The 20779-nt window shown below is 40.4% G+C and overlaps 1 protein-coding gene across 2 annotated transcripts in view; it reads left to right on the forward strand.

Annotated features, from left to right (window-relative positions):
• The window catches only part of ST8SIA1 (ST8 alpha-N-acetyl-neuraminide alpha-2,8-sialyltransferase 1), a 187353-nt gene that overhangs the window by 151350 nt on the left and 15224 nt on the right, over window positions 1-20779 (forward strand). The gene's annotated exons all lie outside the window — the stretch shown is intronic.

Here is a 20779-nt window from a genome sequence, read left to right on the forward strand (position 1 = left end):
CTCAGCTTTCTTCACAGTCCAACTCTCACATCCATACATGACCACTGGAAAAACCATAGCCTTGACTAGACGGACCTTTGTTGGCAAAGTAATGTCTCTGCTTTTCAATATGCTATCTAGATTGGTCATAACTTTTCTTCCAAGGAGTAAGCGTCTTTTAATTTCATGGCTGCAATCACCATCTGCAGTGATTTTGGAGCCCCCCCAAATAAAGTCTGACACTGTTTCCACTGTTTCCCCATCTATTTTCCCATGAAGTGATGGGACCGGATGCCATGGTCTTTGTTTACTGAATGTTGAGCTTTAAGCCAACTTTTTCACTCTCCTCTTTCACTTTCATCAAGAGGCTTTTGAGTTCCTCTTCACTTTCTGCCATAAGGGTGGTGTCATCTGCATATCTGAGGTTATTGATATTTCTCCTGGCAATCTTGACCTTAATAAAACTAAGTGCCAAAAGAGTGCTAAAAGTTAGCTACCTAATTGAGGCTTGATGTCATGGAAAACTTTCTCTAGCAGATGCTATGAGTTGAGTCCTGAAAAATTAGTAGAAATTAGCAGGGCAATAGGGGCGTTCACTTCAGACACAAAGCTAGCATGTGTAATGGCTTGGAGTCATGAGTGTGTGTGGACCGCTTGAGCAAAATCAGGTAATTGGCCTGAGCAAAAGCAGAGAGTGCTGATGATGATAGCAAAAAGAGATGCTGGAGAAGTAGACAGGGATTATATCATGAAAGGTGTTGAATATCCAGATTGGTTGGACAAGCTAAGGACAAACCATTGAAGAATTCCTCCTTGATAATGAGTGATATGGTCACACTGGGACTTGGGACAGTGACTTGGGGAGTCTTGAGAAGGATGGACTGGAAACTGAGAGATCAGTTTGGATGTTGTGGCTATGATACAGAGGAGGATTTATGATGATCTGAAATAAAACTCTGGCATTGAGGATATACATTAGTTCAGTTCAGTTCAGTTCAGTCGCTCAGTCATGTCCAACTCTTTGCAACCCCATGAATCACAGCACACCAGGCCTCCCTGTCCATCACCAACTCCTGGAGTTCACTCAGACTCACGTCCATCGAGTCCGTGATGCCATCCAGCCATCTCATCCTCGGTCGTCCCCTTCTCCTCCTGCCCCCAATCCCTCCCAGCATCAGAGTCTTTTCCAATGAGTCAACTCTTCGCATGAGGTGGCCAAAGTACTGGAGTTTCAGCTTCAGCATCATTCCTTCCAAAGAAATCCCAGGGCTGATCTCCTTCAGAATGGACTGGTTAGATCTCCTTGCAGTCCAAGGGACTCTCAAGAGTCTTCTCCAACACCACAGTTCAAAAGCATCAATTCTTTGGCGCTCAGCCTTCTTCACAGTCCAACTCTATTAGTTAGGGTGTGCTAATTGTTCTAATGAACTAACTCCAAATCTTTATTAATACCATAATATAACCTTTCCCATCCAAATATAATTTGAGGTCATTTGAGGAAGGGGAAGGGATGAGTTCCATGCTGTCATTTATGAACCTAAACTTCTCTGCAGTGGTTCCACTGTTTTCCTAGAGCCATAGAGTCCTTGGCGATGTCTACTTTATTCTGTCTTACTGACAAAAGAAAGACTAGGGCAGCAAATATTGAGTATTAGCGAGAGATTTGAGGGTCCTTGCTGAAGTGTCATATAGCAGTTCTGTCCAGAACACATTCTGTGGCTCTACCCAGCCACAAGGGATTGTGGGATGTAGTCCTTCTGTGTGCTCTGGAGCTTGGTGAGCATTGTTCTGTTGCTTAAGCCATGTCTGACTCTTTGTGACCCCATGATTGCAGCACACCAGACTTACCTGTCCCTCACTATCTCTTAGAGTTTGCTTAAACTAATGTCAATTGAGTCAGTGATGCCATCTAACCATCTCATCCTCTGCTGCCCTCTTCTTCTTTTGCCTTCAATCTTCCCCAGCATCAGGGCCTTTTCCAGTGAGTTGGTTCTTCACATCAGGTAGCCAAAGTATTAGAGCTTCAGCTTCAGTGTCAGTCCTTCCAGTGAATATTCAGGGTTGATTTCCATTAGGATTGACTGATTTGATCTCCTTTCTGTCCAAGTTCTCAAGAGTCTTTGATAGCACCACAGTTCAAATGCATCAATTCTTTGGCACAGACTTCTTTATGGTCCATCTCTCATATCTGTACCTGGCTACTGGAAAAACCATAGCTTTGACTATACCTATATATATATGTGTGTAAGTATGTAAGTAATGGGTGAGCACATACCCATATTCAACTATTTTTAATCTATAAAAAGGCCATTTCATGTGGCTCAATCTGTATGTAACAGAGACAAGAAAGTAGACTCAAAGGATGTTATAAAAAGGAAAATAGTGAACAACTGGGTACAGAAGCTTCGAGAAGGAGAAGAATGTATGTTTTATGGCTGGGTTGAGTCATTGATAGTTGGTTGTACAATTTGTTCACATAAGTAACATGGTCATTGCAAAAGATAATGAAGGGAAGATGCTGAGTTTGTGATGCTTCCTGTAGATCTCCATAGGACATGCTGTCTCATTTTTTCAGACCTCTGCTAAAATGTCACTAAATAAAATAGCAGCACGCCACCCTCTCTTTCGCTATGATCCTTTATTTTCTTTATGGAACTCCCCACATAGTGTTCATTTTTTACTTATTAGTTGTCTCTTCTCACTCAAGTACAGGCTCCTAGAGAGCAAAAATGACTATCTATATTCACCACTCTCTCCCATATTACATAGAACAATGCCTGGCACATAACAGGTACTCAAAAAATAAGTGTTGAGTGTGTAAATGAATCAAAATGGAAGTTGCCAGCAGTCTATTGGTTGTAGTAATAAACGCTAATGTTTATTGAATATTGACAATGGGACAGATACTGCTCTAAATACATTGCAAATATTAACTCATGTAATAAAGCATCCCTATAAGCTAGATACAACTAGTATCTCTGTTTTACAGATGAAGAAGCTGTAGTACATACTTAAGAGACTTGGCCAAGTTCACAGTGCTAGATATGAGATTCAAATGTAGGTGTTAGGGTTTCAGAGTTTACACTCTTAACCATTATGCTATTCTGACACTTAATTTTGAAATGTTTGAGAGTTGGACTGGAGCCTGAGATTAGGAAGCTAACAGTACATGTGTGCTCAGTTGTATTCAACTTTGTGTGACCCTTTGGACTGCAGCCCACCAGGCTCCTCTGTCCATGGGATTTTCCAGGCGAGAATACTGAAGTGGGTTGCCATTTCCTCTTTCAGGGGATGAAGTCATCAGATGAATTTAAATGTGAGTAGAGGTCAACTATGCATTGAAATTTTTTTCAGATTGACCTGGAACCCCTACCCTGAATTTGCCAGAGTTCACTGCTCTCCCCATTATTTTGGGAATTTCCATAGGCTTAAATTTACAAGACCATTGTTTATTGCAATTACCTATTTCCTTTAGTTACTTTCAGTTTACTTGTCTCCTCATAGGATTTCCTGTGACTGTTCCTCTCTTTCTGCTTCACATCAGTGTAGACATGGATGAAAGCTTTCTTTCCCTAGCTTTTCCAGAATAACTGTTCCCAAAGGCATTATGCAATGTAGCAAAATTTATAGAAGGTTAGAGGTAAGAGAGCAGAAACACTGAAAAACTCTCAAGCAAAGAATATAAAGAGGAAACATCTGACGTTTCTGTTTGTAAAAGTATTTGAAGGACAATTCTTCTCAATACCTGTCACTGAGAAGGTCCCACTGGGTGTATTACAGCTACTCAATAGGCTCTGAGGGTGTTGTTACTCTTTATTCTTTTCTTAAGGTCTCCCTTCATCTCACCCTTTGGCTCTCTCCACCCCCAAATTCCCCTTAATTATGTATGAGGAGAGGTTAGTTACTTATTTTCCTTTCTGTTTCCAGAACATATTCTTAAAATATAACCTAACACCCAAAAGCACCCTCTAAACTTGTTGTTCAGTTGCTAAGTCATGTCCGACTCTTTGTGACCCCATGAACTGCAGCATGCCAAGCTTCCCTGTCCTTCACTATCTCCCTGAGTTTCCACAAACTCCTGGGCCCATTGAGTCAGTGATGCCATCCAACCATCTAATCCTCTGCTGTCCCTCAATCTTTCCCAGTATCAGGATCTTTTCCAGTGAGTCAGCTCTTTGCATTAGGTGGCCAGAATATTAGAGCTTTAGCTTTAGCATCAGTCTTTCCGATGATATTCAAGGTTGATATTCTTGAAGATTAACTAGTTTGATCTCCTTATTGTCCAAGCGACTCTCAAGAGTCCTCTCTAGCACCACTTAAACAAAGGGAATTATCTTTCCAAAAGAGACTCTGGTGTCTGTTGTTAAGATGGTATTTTCCACCCTATTACAATCCTAGTTTGGGAAATGAAAGTGAATGAATATTCCCAGAGAGTATGAGTGACTTGAGATAAGAAGAAATCAGTTATGGATGGAAGGAAAGAGATCAGGAAGCAGCTAGAAAAAGATATACTTTTGAGAAAATGTTTGTTTGTTATTAGTTGGTTTTCAGTGAGGAAGACTTGGTCAAGAGCTCATATGGGTGAAATGGGTCAGTGGGAGGAAATGGATGAAGAAAAGGGCAAAAAAGAGAGTAACATGGACCAAATCCATGAGAACGTGAGAAGGAGTATATGCTAGATCATGGGAATGAATTCCATTCAGTGCAGGAAGGATCTGTGTTCCCATCAGAGAAAAGCTACACAGTGTAATTGAAAGAATGTTAAATCAAGAGTCAGACTGAGCTGAACTGAAATCTGGAGCCTACTGTACACATTCCATCTATGAAACTTCACTAGAATACTTAACCACTCGCTCCTTAGTTTCCTCCACAGCAGGAAACAGGCAATGCCCTTTTCATAGAGTTACTACAAGGCTTAAGTAGGATAACACATGTTAAATAAGCATCTTATGATAGAATTTATTATTGCTGTAATTTGATTATAGGTCTTCCTGTTTCTTATCTGAGGCTATCACTAACGTCATAAAAAAGAGACCATATCTACTATATTTGTTCTTTCATCTGCCTCAAAAAGATTGTGGTTCCATGGTTTCATTGTCATTCAGAATTTTGAATAAGTTTTGAGGGTTGAGCTGTTATCATTGGGTCAGACCTGGTCTGCATGACATTTACTTAGCCATTACTTTTTATTTTTAGTTAGAAATCCTTTTAGATTGGACATGTACATTCCATTTTCAGATCCACTCCCTCTTGTCTGATTCTTTGTCCTTTTCCATATTTTCCTAATTAGCTTGGCTCTGGACGTGTGAGTTTTCAACCCATGATCTAGATTGATTTCTACTAAAATAGCTGATGCTGCCGAAAATGGGTATGTTGTTGAATCTCCAGGTAGCATTTTCTATCTTCATTTCACATGATCTCTCCTCAGCATCAACCACTGTTGACAAACTTCTGAAACTCATTTCTCTTCTGTTATTGATCTCATTCCTGGTGTCCCCTTACCTCACTGCCTATCATACCTTTTGTTATAATTTCTACCCACATTGCACAGCATTTGAAAGCTATGATTTGTCAATATTTTCTGGGGTTGGCACATTGTTCTTCTGGGTGATCCTGTGCCCAGAGTTCAACAGGTTCAAAACTGGGTAATAATCTTTCCCCTCAGACAACCTTCTCCTCTTGTGTTACATATCATTATAAGAGCCATAAGAACCAAAACCACTGACACACCTTAGAGGGACAGAAGTCTAATAAATGATACAGAATTCACACTAAATCAGCGTGGACACCGCACCATAGACCTCACCGCTGCTTTCCAGTGACCAGCGTTTTTCAGTGTTCCTTTCAGTCAGCAAGGGCAGCTTCTCCTTCCTCTCCTGTAGCTCTGGGGGTGACACCCCCATCATCTTCCTCACAGAGTGATGACTACTAATTAGTCTCCATTTTTCCTTAGGAGTAAAGTCTCAACCTTGATTGGCAGTGAAGAGGAACTAAAAAGCTTCTTGATAAGGGTGAAAGAGGAGAATGAAAAAGCTGGCTTAAAACTCAACTAAAAAAAACCTAAGAGCATGGCATCTAGTCCTGTCACTTCATGGCAAATGGAAGGGTAAAAACTGGAAACAGTGACAGACTTTATTTTCTTGGGCTCCAAATCACTGCAGACAGTGACTATAGCTATGAGATTAAAAGCTGCTTGGAAGAAAAGCTATGACCAAACTAGACAGCATATTAAAAAGCAGAGACATCACTTTTCTGACAAAGGCTGGTATAGTCAAAGCTATGGTTTTTCCAATAGTCATATACAGATGTGAGAGTTGGACCATAAAGAAGCCTGAGCACCAAAGAATTGATGCTTTTGAAGTGTGGTGCTGAAGAAGATTCTTGAGAGTCCCTTGGACTGCAAGGAGATCAAGCCAGTTAATCCTAAAGGAAATCAACCCTGAATAGTCATTGGAAGGACTGATGCTAAAGCTGAAGCTCCAATACTTTGGCCACCTGATGGGAAGAGCTGACTCATTGAAAAGATTGGAAAGATGCTTGGAAAGATTGAGGGCAGGGGGAGAAGGGGACAACAGAGGATGAGATGGTTGAATGGCATCACTGACTCAATGGACATGAATCTGGGCAAACTTCAAGAGACAGTGAAGGACAGGGAAGCCTGGAGTGCTGCAGTCCATGGGGTGGCACAGAGTCGGCCACAACTGAAGTGGCTTAGCCTGCACACATGTGCACCACGCTAGCTTCAACTCTACCTACTCCCAAGGTGCTAAAACTCCATCATATTAAATTGTTTGCACTTCCCAGAACCCCCTCTCTCCCTCTGTTCCTTTGCCCATGCTTCTCTCTCAGGAAGAAATGCTCTTTTTTTTTTTTTTTCAATTTCATATACATAGCTAACTTCTGCTCACTCTTCAAAATTCAGTTCAAATATATCCATCTCTTAAAGGCCTGTCCTAAATTTCTCTCTAAGAGGAACATCCTCTAGCAACATCCTCAGTTTAGGTTTGAAAGCTTCACCCTGCAAATATTTTTAAAGTTTGCCTTCTTAGTGCATATTTTAATATGTACTGTATATGAAGAGAATAGCTTCTTATGATGGGTTGTTTGCCATCTGGTAAAAAATATTTCTTGTGGAAGAGGCAACCCTGTAGGTTGAGAAGGTCCAGAGGAGGAAGGTAATATAAATTAACAGAAAAATCAGACAGAGAAATTGACAGAGAAAAAGGAAGCAACAGCTGGTAAACAGCTGCACAGAGATAGAAAAATGACAGCAACTATGAACATGGTAATTGCTCCAAAATATTAAGAAGCCAAGTAAATAACACAAGATCTCTTCAAGAAAATTAGTTACCAAGGGAACATCTCATGCAAAAATGGGCACAATAAAGGACAGAAATGTTAGGGACCTAACAGAAGCAGAAGATATTAAGAAGTGGCAAGAATACACAGAAGCACTGTACAGAAAAGATCTTCACGACCCAGATAATCACAATGGTGTGATCACTCACCAGGAGCCAGACATCCTGGAATGTGAAGTCAAGTGGGCCTTAGGAAGCATCACTATGAACAAAGCTAGTGGAGGTGATGGAATTCCAGTTGAGCTATTTCAAATCCTGAAAGATGAAGCTGTGAAAGTGCTTCACTCAATATGCCAGCAAATTTGGAAAACTCAGCAGTGGCCACAAGACTGGAAAAGGTCAGTTTTCATTCCAATCCTAAAGAAAGGCAAACCAAAAAATGCTCAAACTACCACACAATTGCACTCATCTCATTTCAGTTCAGTTCAGTCACTCAGTCGTGTCCAACTCTTTGTGACCCCATGAATTTCAGCATGCCAGGCCTGCCTGCCCGTCACCAACTCCCAGAGTTCACTCAAACTCACATCCATCGAGTCAGTGTTGCCATCCAGCCATCTCATCCTCTGTCGTCCCCTTTTCTCCTGCCCTCAATCCCTCCCAGCATCAGAGTCTTTTCCAATGAGTCAACTCTTCGCATGAGGTGGCCAAAGTACTGGAGTTTCAGCTTCAGCATCATTCCTTCCAAAGAAATCCCAGGGCTGATCTCCTTCAGAATGGACTGGTTGGATCTCCTTGCAGTCCAAGGGACTCTCAAGAGTCTTCTCCAGCACCACAGTTCAAAAGCATCAGTGCTTCAGCGCTCAGCTTTCTTCACAGTCCAACTCTCACATCCATACATGACCACTGGAAAAACCATAACCTTAAGTAGATGGGCCTTTGTTGGCAAAGTAATGTCTCTGCTTTTCAATATGCTATCTAGGTTGGCACTCATCTCACATGCTAGTAAAGTAAATGCTTGAAATTCTCCAAGCCAGGCTTCAGCAATACATGAACTGTGAACTTCCAGATGTTCAAGCTGGTTTTAGAAAAGGCAGAGGAACCAGAGAACAAATTGCCAACATCTGCTGGATCATGGAAAAAGCAAGAGAGTTCCAGAAAAACATCTATTTCTGCTTTATTGACTATGCCAAAGCCTTTGACTGTGTGGATCATAATAAACTTTGGAAAATTCTGAAAGAGATGGGAATACCAGACCACCTGACCTGCCTCTTGAGAAGCCTGTATGCAGGTCAGGAAGCAGCAGTCAGAACTGGACATGGAACAACAGACTGGTTCCAAATAGGAAAAGGAGTACATCAAGGCTGTATATTGTCACCCTGCTTATTTAACTTCTATGTAGAATACATCATGAGAAACACTGGTCTGGGTGAAGCACAAGCTAGAATCGAGATTGCCGGAGAAATATCAATAACCTCAGATATACAGATGACACCACCCTTATGGCAGAAAGTGAAGAAGAACTAAAGCGCCTCTTGATGAAAGTGAAAGAAGAGAGTGAAAAAGTTGGCTTAAAGCTCAACATTCAGAAAACTAAGACCATGGCATCCAGTCCCATCACTTCATGGCAAATAGATGGGGAAACAGTGTTAGACTTTATTTTGGGGGGCTCCAAAATCACTGCAGATGGTGATTGCAGCCATGAAATTAAAACACACTTACTCCTTGGAAGGAAAGTTATGAGCAACCTAGACAGCATATTTAAAAGCAGAGATATTACTTTACCAACAAAGGTCCATCTAGTCAAGGCTATGGTTTTTCCTGTGGTCATGTATGGATGTGAGAGTTGGACTGTGAAGAAAGCTGAGTGCCGAAGAATTGATGCTTTTGAACTGTGGTGTTGGAGAAGACTCTTGAGAGTCCCTTGGACTGCAAGGAGATCCAACCAGTCTATCCTAAAGGAAATCAGTCCTGGGTGTTCATTGGAAGGACTGATGTTGAAGCTGAAACTCCAATACTTTGGCCACCTGATGCAAAGAACTGACTCATTTGAAAAGACCCTTGTGCTGGGAAAGATTGAGGGCAGGATGAGAAGGGGATGACAGAGGATGAGATGGTTGGATAGCATCACCAACTCGATGGACATGAGTTTGAGTAAGCTCCGGGAGTTGATGATGGACAGGGAGGCCTGGAGTGCTGCAGTCCATGGGGTCACGAAAGAATTGGACACGACTTAGCAACTGAATAACAACACTGCGTATAATGGACATAACGCTATTTGTTTTGCCTATTCCCTGAATGATGGACACCTAGGTGGTTTCTGATTTTCTGCATACTTCAGGAGACATTCATGAATATTAATTTGGTGCCATGTGTCAGGTTGCTTTCTTAGTGTTATGGATTTAGCAGTAAACAAAATCAAGTCTTTTTTTCAATACATCCAAGAGGATACAAACAATAAAGAAAGATATGTATATATATCAAAACGTCATGTAGTGATATCATGTAGCCTGCTGCCTACAGTCCATGGGGTTGCAAACAGTCAGATACAACTTGGTGACTGATCATGAATGCCATGTTCTGGATTTTGGCCTCCCCAGAAATAATGTAGTGATGTCTCATTGTTGTTTTAATTTGAATATCCCACTGCAAGGAGATCCAACCAGTCCATCCTAAAGGAGCTCAGACCTAGGTGTTCATTGAAAAGACTGATGTTGAAGCTGAAACTCCAATACTTTGGCCACCTGATGCCAAAAGCTGACTTATTTGAAAAGACCCTGATGCTGGGAAAGATTGAGGGCAGGAGGAGAAGGGGATGGCAGAGGATGAGATGGTTGGATGGCATCACTGATTCAATGGACATGAGTTTGGATGAACTGCGGGAGTGGTGATGGACAGGGAGGCCTGACATGCTGCAGTTCTGGGGTCGCAAAGAGTCGGACACGGCTGAGTGACTGAACTGAACTGAACTGAATAATGTATGATGTGGAACATCTTTTCCTGTGCTCATTTGCCATCTGGTGAACTGTCAAAGTCTTTGGCCTATTTTTTAATTGAGTTGTTTTCTTCTTGTTGTGTTTTAAGAGTTCTTTGTATATCTTAGATAATAGCTCTTTATCAGCTGTCTCTTTTGCATATATTTTCTCCCAAGCCATAGCTTGTCTTCTCGTTCTCATGACATTGTCTTTCACAGAGCAAAAGTTCTTAATTTTTATGAAGTCAAGCTTATCAATGATTTCTTTCATGGATTGTGCCTTTGGTGTTTTATTTAAAAAGTCATTGCCATATCTAAGGTCATCTAGATTTTCTGTTCTATTATCTTCTAGGAGTTTTCTAGATTTTCATTTTACATTTAGACTTATATTGCATTTTGAGTGAATTTTTGTGAAAGATGTAAAGTCCGTGTCTAGATTCCTTTTTTTTTTCTTTTTTTGGCATGTAAACGTCCACTTGCTCCAGCACCATTTGTTAAAAAGACTGTCTCAGCTCCACTACCTTTGTTCCTTTGTCAAAGACCTGCTGTATTTTTGTGTCTCTTTCTCGGTTCCCTCTTCTGTTGCACTGATCTATTTATTCTTTTGCCAATTCCACACTATCTTGATTCCTATAGCTTTATAGTAAGACTTGAAGTCAGATAGTGTCAGTCCCCCAACTTCATTCTTTTCTTTCCATATTGTATTTGCTATTCTCAGGCTTTTAGGGAAGGGAAGGGAAAGTTGCTCAGTCGTGTCCAACTCTTTGCGACCCCATGGACTGTAGCCTATCAGTCTTCTCAGTCCATGGGATTTTCCAGGCAAGAGTACTGGAGTGGGTTGCCATTTCCTTCTCCAGGGGATCTTCCCGACCCAGGGATTGAACCCGGGTCTCCCGCATTGTAGGCAAACGCTTTACCCACTGAGCCACAAGGGAAGCCCAACTTCTGCCTCTCCATATAAGCTTTAGAAATGATTTGTTGATAGCCACAAGAGAACTTGCTGGACTTTTGATTTGAGTTGCATTGAAAGTTGGGAGGAATTGACGTCTTGAGAATATTGAGTCTTCTTATTTGTGAACATGTAGTGTCTCTCCATTTACTTGTTGCTTTATTTTTATTTAGCTCATTAGAGTTTTACAGTTTTCCTCACATAGATTTTGTACATATTTTGGTAGGTTTCTGGCTAAGTATTTCATTTTGGGGGTTGCTAGTATAAATTGTATTGTGTTTTTTATTTCAAATTCCATTTGTTATTACTGGTGCATAGGAAAGCAATCCTGCAACCTTGCTATAATCACTTATTAGTCCCACCAGCTTCCGTTCTTTCAGATTTTCTATATGTGTCATCTGCGAAGACAGTTTTGCTTATTTCTTCCACATCTGTGTACTTTTTACTTACTTTTCATATATAATCGTATTAGCAGTGACTTCCAGGATGATGTTGAAAAGTAGTGGTGAGATCCTTGACTTGAAGTATCTTTGACTTGTTCCTGATGATAGTGGGGGAGCTTCGTGTCTCACCATAAAGTATGATGTTAGGTGTAAGGTTTTTTGTAGACATTCTTTATAAAGCTGATGAATTTCACCTCTATCCATGAAGTTTAACTATGGATTTTTAGAAGTTTATCTAGTCTTTTTTGTTTAAATAAATAAATTTTCAGTTGGTTCTCATATATATTCTAATAGGTAATTATGTTATCTGTAAAAGTTGACAAATTTCCTCTTAAAATATGTTTTCTATGGCATCTGGTCCCATCACTTCATGGCAAATAGATGCGGAAACAATGGCAACAGTGAGAGACTTTATTTTGGGGGGCTCCAAAATCACTGCAAATGGTGACTGCAGCCATGAAATTAAAAGATGCCTGTTCCTTGGAAGAAAAGCTATGACCAACCTAGACAGCATATTAAAAATCAGATTGCCAACAAAGGTCCATCTAGTCAAAGGTATGGTTTTCCCAGTAGTCATGTATGGATATGAGAATTGGACTATAAAGAAAGACAAGTGCTGAAGAGTTGATGCTTCTGAACTGTGGTGTTGGAGAAGACTCTTGAGAGTCCCTTGAACTGCAAGAAGATCCAACCTGTCCGTCCTAAAGGAAATCAGTCCTGAATGTTCATTGGAAGGACTGATGCTGAAGCTGAAACTCCAATACTTTGGCCACCTGATGTGAAGAACTGACTCATTGGAAAAGATCCTGATGCTGGGGAAGATAGAATGCAGGAGAAGGGGAAAGCAGAGGATGAGATGGTTGGATGGCATCACTGACTCGATGGACATGAGTTTGAGTAAGCTCTGGGAGTTGGTATTGGACAGGGAAGCCTGGCATGTTGTAGTCCATGGTGTCGCAAAGATTCGGACAAAACTGATCAACTGAACTGACTGAACTGATGTGTATTTTTATTGTTGACTTCTCATTTTATTACATTTTTGATCAGATGATCTGGACTGAATGGTGGTAATTATTTTAATATATTTGTGTATACATATATATCATACTATATGTTTTCTTTTCTGACATAATATCTGATCATTTTAGAAAGTTTCTGTTCATGTTTAAAAATAATAGTTTAAAATGAAAGACTTAATCATGATCGTGAATTTGTGAATATCTATCTGAATTTTAATTAGTTTTGCTATGTGTATTTTGAAACTATCTGGTTAGGTGCACGACGTTTCTTGACTATTACTTTTTTGGGTGGTATTATTCTTTGGATTAATATACATTCATTTACGGTTTTAAACTTTGTTTTGTTGGAGTACAGTTGATTTACAGCGTTGTGTTAATTTTTGCTGTACAGCAGAGTGATTCAGTTGCACACATACATATTCTTTACTTCATATTTTCATGATTTAGAAACTCTAGATTCTAATTTTACCAAAATGTGCACAGTTTTCAAGACCAAATGATATGACAAAGCTTCATACAGAAAGCAGCAGTCTCCTGTCATATACTCCCTCAAGAAATGTTCCAAAGCCTTCAGCTTCTCTAGCTGATATTTCTCTTCTCACATTTAAAAGCCGCATGATTAATTGCAATTTACAATTTTTTCATTTATCTATTGATTTCTTATAGAAAATTAAGATTTTTCTCTCTTAAAGTGCTCCTCACAGCACTGGTCCCCACCATACACTTATCCTTTCCTGATCTCTCAATCCAGATATATCACAATCAAATCAGTGGTCAGTGCTTACCTTAGTGTCTATGTCCTCTTCGCATCTGAGACCAAAAAAAAAAAAATCTGTTACAAATATTTAATACGTGGTTCAATGTTTAATGATACTTCCCTGATAGCTCAGTTGGTATAAAATCCACCTACAATGCAGGAGACCCCAGTTCGATTCCTGGGTCAGGAAGATCTGCTGGAGAAGGGATAGGCTACCCACTCCAGCATTCTTGGGCTTCCCTTGTGGCTCATCTGGTAAAGAATCTGCCTACACTGCTCTAGACCAGGGCTTGATCCCTGGGTTGGGAAGATCCCCTGAAGAAGGGAAAGACTACCCACTCCAGTATTCTAGCCTGGAGAATTCCATGGACTGTATAGTCAATGGGGTCACAAAGTGTCTGACATGACTGAGTGACTTTCACTTTCAACTTTTTTAATATTTCCCCAAAGTGAATAAAGACTTTTGATGCAATAGTCACTAATTCGTCTCCAGACTCTCATTAGAGCTGCAAATCTTTCATTACTGCCAGCATGTAATCTATCAGGGGCTCTTTTTTGTTGTCGAGACATCCTTTTAGAAACTTTTTCTCTCACTAGAATCTGATTGATGGCTTTCTCAGCCTGCTGTGTAAGCTGACTTTCTGGGGCTTTCCTTTACCAGAATCCATCTGTTGTTATGTATGTTAATTACCAGTAGTTCTTTCTTGCTACCTAAATGTTCTGTTTCATTTTATAGCATCCCAGTCTTAGTTCATGGGTGTGATAATTATTGCCATTTCTAAACAAATTATAGACCTCCAAGAGTCTTCTGATCTTGGCCTTTTCTGAGTTCTTTTGTTCTTCCATTCTGTTCTCTAACCCTCATGTTGAAGACTTACCTTCAGCATCTTCTCATCCTGAGTATCTGTTCTTGTTTGGAGCTCTGTGAGAGACTGGACCTGTTGACAGATGGGCTTCACTCTCAGTTGAAGAAAAAGTGGCAAGGTGGCTTTCTCTTGGGTGACTCTCAGATATCATAATATGTAGGTCTCTCTCTTGACCCATCAGTGTCAAGCCTGGTATAAGCCTGGCTACCAATACTGTATGAGTTGTAAAGAAGCCTCAGTTTCCCATAGGCTGGGCCAGCTATCATCTATGCATGCAGCCACTGCCCCTCCATAGAGATCGACACTCCCTCCTCACTACACACAGTGATGATTGGCCAGTGCAGGATTTTAGGGTTCAGTGCACCTGTGTGTTCCTGCTGCTCCATAATCTGAATGCTGTGTGTTGATTGTACCAAGACACATACCTTCTCCAGGGTCTCCTGCCTTAAGGCTTAGGGCACAGCTAACTTTTAGAGCAATGCTTGGCAGATTAGTTTACATTCTGCTTTTTTTAATGTAAGCTTTCTGTTTTCAGAAGTGTTCCAGATGTGGAAATTCACTGAAGGTTTGCTTTCTTTTTTCTTTTTTTTTTTTCCAGAATAGATAACAGATTTTTTTAAATATCCTTTCTCTTGTTTCTAGAGATATGCTGTAGGAGAGGAGAGCTGGACCTTTCATCTTCCCTGATTCTGTTCAGTTTGCATCTTGACTGGCAACCTGAAGCTGAACATTTTATGAATTTCAGTTCCCTCTAATTTTCTGTTTTTGTCCATTTTCATGTTGGTGGCTTCCCTGGTGGCTTCAGACAGTAAAAAAAAAAAAAAAAAAATCTACTTGCAATGCTGGAAACCCAGGTTTGATCCCTGGGTCAGAAGGTTCCCCTAGAGAAGGGGATGGCTATCCAATTCAGTATTCTTGCCTGGAGATTCCATGGGCAGAGGAGACTGGTGGTCTATAGTTCTTGGGGTCGCAAAGAGTTGGACATGACTGAGCTACTTTCTTTCTTAATGTTTCACACTTTCTTTCATACTTTCTTTCATGTTATCAACATTAACATTCTGTTTGTCATGTTGGCTGAACATATTTTTTGGAGTCATTCCCTTTTTTATTTCAGTTATCTTATTTTTCATGGCAATGAAATTTCACATCTCAACATAATTTTGTCACTATTTTTCTTTGGAAAAAGTACTTTGTAAATGATAAGATTTTAATTTCTTTTCTTTAGTTTTTCTTGTATTCTTTAATGTGGACTTTAAATATTTATCCTTTTTTTAAAAATTTTCTTGTCAAGTACAAATATGTTTCCCCTCAAATTTCCAAACTGTTAACTATTTATCTTGACATAATAAAGAGAAGGAAATGGCAACCCACTCCAGTATTCTGGCCTGGAGAATCCCATGGACAGAAGAGCCTCGCAAGCCATAGTCCTTGGGATTGCAAAGAGTTGAACATGACCGAGTGACTAACACTTTATCTTGACATTGTCTATTAACTGATTTTAAACATTTCATCAACTTTCTACTACCACATATTAAATTCATTTGTCAAATGTGCTGTATTTCTGTGCTTTGTGCTGTGTTTTTCTACTACATGTCCATATTCATGATATTTAATCATTTCTATGCTTAATGATTTATTGACTGGTCAGTTTCATTTTTCTTATTTTTCAGTTATTTAATAGTTTTCCATTCATACAGTATACAACAATTCTGAGCTATTCTGAAGAATTAGGTAGATAAAAATAATAAAAAAAAATAGGTTTTTTTTAACCACACCAATAAAATTGGTACTATAGTACATTCAAGATGTGTGTTTCTTTTCAAGGTTAAAACTCAAGGAAGGAAGACTGCCGTCTTCGAGAATAATCAGTCAGCTTTAAGACAGGGAACACAAACTCAATTGCCCTGATTTTATTGGAGCTGTCTGTTATTCTCTTTAGTATGTAGTCCACTACAAAAATAGGGATAAGTTCCAACTGCCAACAGAACCCTATGGAATACAAACCATTCTGTACAGCAGTGAGGAGGGAATGCAGAAGAAAGGGAACAAGAAGGAGTGTACTTACTGCTCTAGAATGTTGATGATGAAATGAGAGGACTAGAGGGTAGCTCTGGGAACAGCCCGGGCATACAATGAATTATCTTGTATTAAGTTAGAACCATGTTTAGTAGATAAAAGGGAATGATTCACTAGAGATGGAGAGTTTGACTGTTTTCACACCCCCACACTAGGGGGTGTAAAACAGCCTGTTTCACAGTTTCTGAGAGAAACTTCTTCCTCTTAGAAATGCAACAAGGATGAAATTAGAAGATGTAAAGAAAGAGATGCCCATAGATAGGTACAGAGAGTTAGATACCTTACATTGATGGTGTTGATTTTCTGAATAACTGTAGCCCCTGACACCTGCATCAGAATCAGCAGGGAGGGCTGGATAAAAATTCACCTCCCTGTGCAACTGTCATCAAAGTCTAGAAATCTGTGATACAAGTTATTCTAACTAAAGTTGGAGAAAGTGAAAGTGAAGTTGCTCAGTCGTGTCCGACTCTTGGCAACCCCATAGACTGTAGCCTTCCAGGCTCCTCTGTCCATGGGATTTTCCAGGCAATTGTCCTGGAGTGGATTGCCATTTCCTTCTCCAGGGGATCTTCCCAACCCAGGGATCGAACCCAGGTCTCCCGCATTGTAGAAAGACGCTTTACCGTCTGAGCCATAAGTAGGAGGTAATCTGCAGGATATGTCTACATGATCGGGAAAGCATTGGTGAGTAGCAGATATGGGCGGGCAATGGAGAGAAAAAAAGAATTATTAGGTGGAGCCTATTGAAGTTGGAAGTAGGTGTTTGTGTTGCAGAGGCTGGCCCAGCTCCACGATAGGGATCAGTGTTCTTCCATGGCTTCTTACAGGGTAAAGTAATCACACCTAAAAACCTGTTATCACTTCTCTATTTGTCAGGGCCCAGGAAAAGTTCCTAAGGCAGCCTGCTGAATCAAAGACATGAAGAAAACTTGAGCAATCTCCCTTCCTACAGGATTGAGAGACCCACCTTTCTTGGCAGGCAGAGTTCAGAACACTGATTGCAACATAAAATCCTGTGGATTTGTGTATTCAGAATTTCAGTTTCACATATTTCTGATGAGCTCTGCCAACCTGTCAGAACAGACTTTCCTCTGCTGATATGGCTCAGTTCCATTCTCAGATGCTGCTGCTTTTTTTTTGCTCTTTTATAATTTCATATATTTATTATACTTGACACCTTTTCTGCATATATATATATATATGTCTTGACTTCTGTATACATGTGCACTACCTCATTCTCTCTGATAGCTACATAGTATTCCCTAATTTGTTTTTCTTTTTATTAATTAATTTATTTCAGTTACAGGCTAATTACTTTACAGTATTGTGGTGGTTTTAGCCATACACTGACATGAATCTTTTTGCATTTCTTTTCCATGGGGATGGTCTTGATCCCTGTCTCTTGTACAATGTCATGAACCTCCATCCATAGATCATCAGGCACTCTATCAGATCTAGTCCCTTAAATCTATTTCTCACTTCCACTGTAAAATCATAAGGGATTTGATTTAGGTCATACCTGAATGGGCTAATGCTTTTCCCCACTTTCTTCAATTTAAGTCTGAGGAGGCCTTACAAATAGCTGTGAAAAGAAGAGAAGCGAAAGCAGAGAAGAAAGGGAAAGATATAAGCATCTGAATGCAGAGTTCCAAAGAATAGCAAGGAGAGATAAGAAAGCCTTCCACAGTGATCAGTGCAAAGAAATAGAGGAAAGCAACAGAATGAAGAAGACTAGAGATCTCATCAAGAAAATTAAGGATACCAAGGGAACATTTCATGCAAGGTGGGACTGATAAAGGACAGAAATGGTATGGACCTAACAGAAGCAGAAGATATTAAGAAGAGGTGGCAAGAATACACAGAAGAACTGTACAAAAAAGATCTTCACGACCAAGATAATCATGATGGTGTGATCACTCTCCTAGAGCCAGACATCCTGGAATGTGAAGTCAAGTGGGCCTTAGAAAGCATCACTACGAACAAAGCTAGTGGAGGTGATGGAATTCCAGTTGAGCTCTTTCAAATCCTGGAAGATGTTGCTGTGAAAGTGCTTCACTCAGTATGCCAGCAAATTTGGAAAACTCCGCAGTGGCCACAGGACTGGAAAAGGTCCGTTTTCATTCCAATCCCAAAGAAAGGCAATGCCAAAGAATGCTCAAACTATCGCACAATTGCACTCATCTCACACACTAGTAAAGCAATGCTCAAAATTCTCCAAGCCAGGCTTCAGCAATACATGAACTGTGAACTTCCAGAGATGTTCAAGCTGGCTTTAGAAAAGGCAGAGGAACCAGAGATCAAATTGCCACCATCCGCTGGATCATGGAAAAAGCAAGAGAGTTCCAGAAAAACATCTATTTCTGCTTTATTGACTATGCCAAATCCTTTGACTGTGTGGATCACAATAAACTGTGGAAAATTCTTCAAGAGATGGGAATACCAGACCACCTGACCTGCCTCTTGAGAAGCCTGTATGCAGGTCAGGAAGCAACAGTTAGAACTGGACATGGAACAAGAGACTGGTTCCAAATAGGTAAAGGAGTATGTCAAGGCTGTATATTGTCACCGTGCTTATTTAATTTATATGCAGAGAACATCATGAGAAACGCTGTTCTGGGTGAAGCACAAGCTGGAATCCAGATTGCCGGGAGAAATATCAATAACCTCAGATATGCAGATGACACCACCCTTATGGCAGAAAGTGAAGAGGAACTAAAGAGCCTCTTGATGAAAGTCAAAGAGGAGAGTGAAAAAGTTGGCTTAAAGCTCAACATTCAGAAAACGAAGGTCATGGCATCCAGTCCCATCACTTCATGGCAAATAGATGGGGAAACAGTGGAAACAGTGGCTAACTTTATTTTGGGGGGCTCTAAAATCACTGCAGATGGTGATTGCAGCCATGAAATTAAAAGACACTTACTCCTTGGATGGAATGTTATGACCAACCTAGATAGCATATTGAAAAGCAGAGACATTACTTTGCCAACAAAGGTCCATAGACTCAAGGCTATGGTTTTTCCAGTGGTCACGTATAGATGTGAGAGCTGGCCTGTGAAGAAAGCTGAGCACCGAAGAATTGATGCTTTTGAACTGTGGTGTTGGAGAAGACTCTTGAGAGTCCCTTGGACTGCAAGGAGATCCAACCAGTCCATCCTAAAGGAGGTCAGTCCTGGGTATTCATTGGAAGGACTGATGCTGAAGCTGAAACTCCAATACTTTGGCCACCTCATGTGAAGAGTTGGACTCATTGGAAAAGACCCTGATGCTGGGAGGGATTGGGGGCAGGAGGAGAAGGGGACGACAGAGGATGAGATGGCTGAATGGCAACACTGACTCAATGGACATGAGTTGAGTGAACTCCAGGAGTTGGTGATGGACAGGGGAGCCTAGCGTGCTGTGATTCATGGGGTCACAAAGAGTCATACACGACTGAGCAACTAAACTGACATGAATCAGCCATGGGTGTACATGTGTCCCCCAATCCTGGACCCCCTCCCACCTCCCTCTCCACCCCATCAGACGCTGCTTCTTTACCTGCATGTAACCTCAGGCAAATGACTTCCATGTGGAAGAAGAAGAAGTTGCAAGGCCCTCCTCTCACTCACTGTCTTTTTTCATTTGAACTACATCAGCAGTCTCTTAACTGGTCTCTAGGCCATCATCTTCTTTCCTCCCCAGATCACCAGAGTCACTTTTCTTGACAAAGGCTGAGAGCTAAACAAATGATGGAATATTTGTAATCCAAGTACTAAAGTGCTGTGCGTACTCACTTCTGTGAAGGTTCCCCATCATCAGAGTGCAGTCCAAACAAATGAGAGACACACAAGGGTTTCTGCAACACACCTCATCTTCCACCACTGCCTCCGCCAGTCATCCCTGCCTCACTCATTCCAGAGACACAGAATCTTTATCGCAGGATCTTTATCATTGCTTCAGGACCCTGTGCACCCTTGCAATCGGTGTCTTTTATAGTTTCATGGTTATTCTTCTTTTGTTCCCCTAAGGAAATGTATTTAAGTGCCATCCCCTCAATGTAGCTCTTTTTGGAACCCACTCTCCCAAGACAGAATTATTTTTTCATCTGTATTCCATAGTAATTTATACAACTGTCAACTGTTGTACTTAGAACATTAATGTTATTATATTAAGTGCTTAATATATAATGTTAATGTAATGTTATTATATTATATTAATGTTTTCAGTTATATTTTTGTTTCTACAACTGGACTTGAGTTTCTTGAGATCAAACATTTTACTTCCCCAATGCCTGACACACAGGATGTCCACCATAAGTCTTAACTGAATACATTTCAGTCAGAAATCCTCCTATGTAATCCAAATTGAAAGAACATAGAAAAGTAGAGTTCTCTGGAGCTAGCAATATGAGCAGCTCTCAGCAACCTTGTTTAATCAAAACAAGT

Source organism: Ovis canadensis, chromosome 3 (genome assembly GCF_042477335.2).
Source record: "Ovis canadensis isolate MfBH-ARS-UI-01 breed Bighorn chromosome 3, ARS-UI_OviCan_v2, whole genome shotgun sequence".
Classification (NCBI taxonomy): Eukaryota; Metazoa; Chordata; class Mammalia; order Artiodactyla; family Bovidae; genus Ovis; species Ovis canadensis.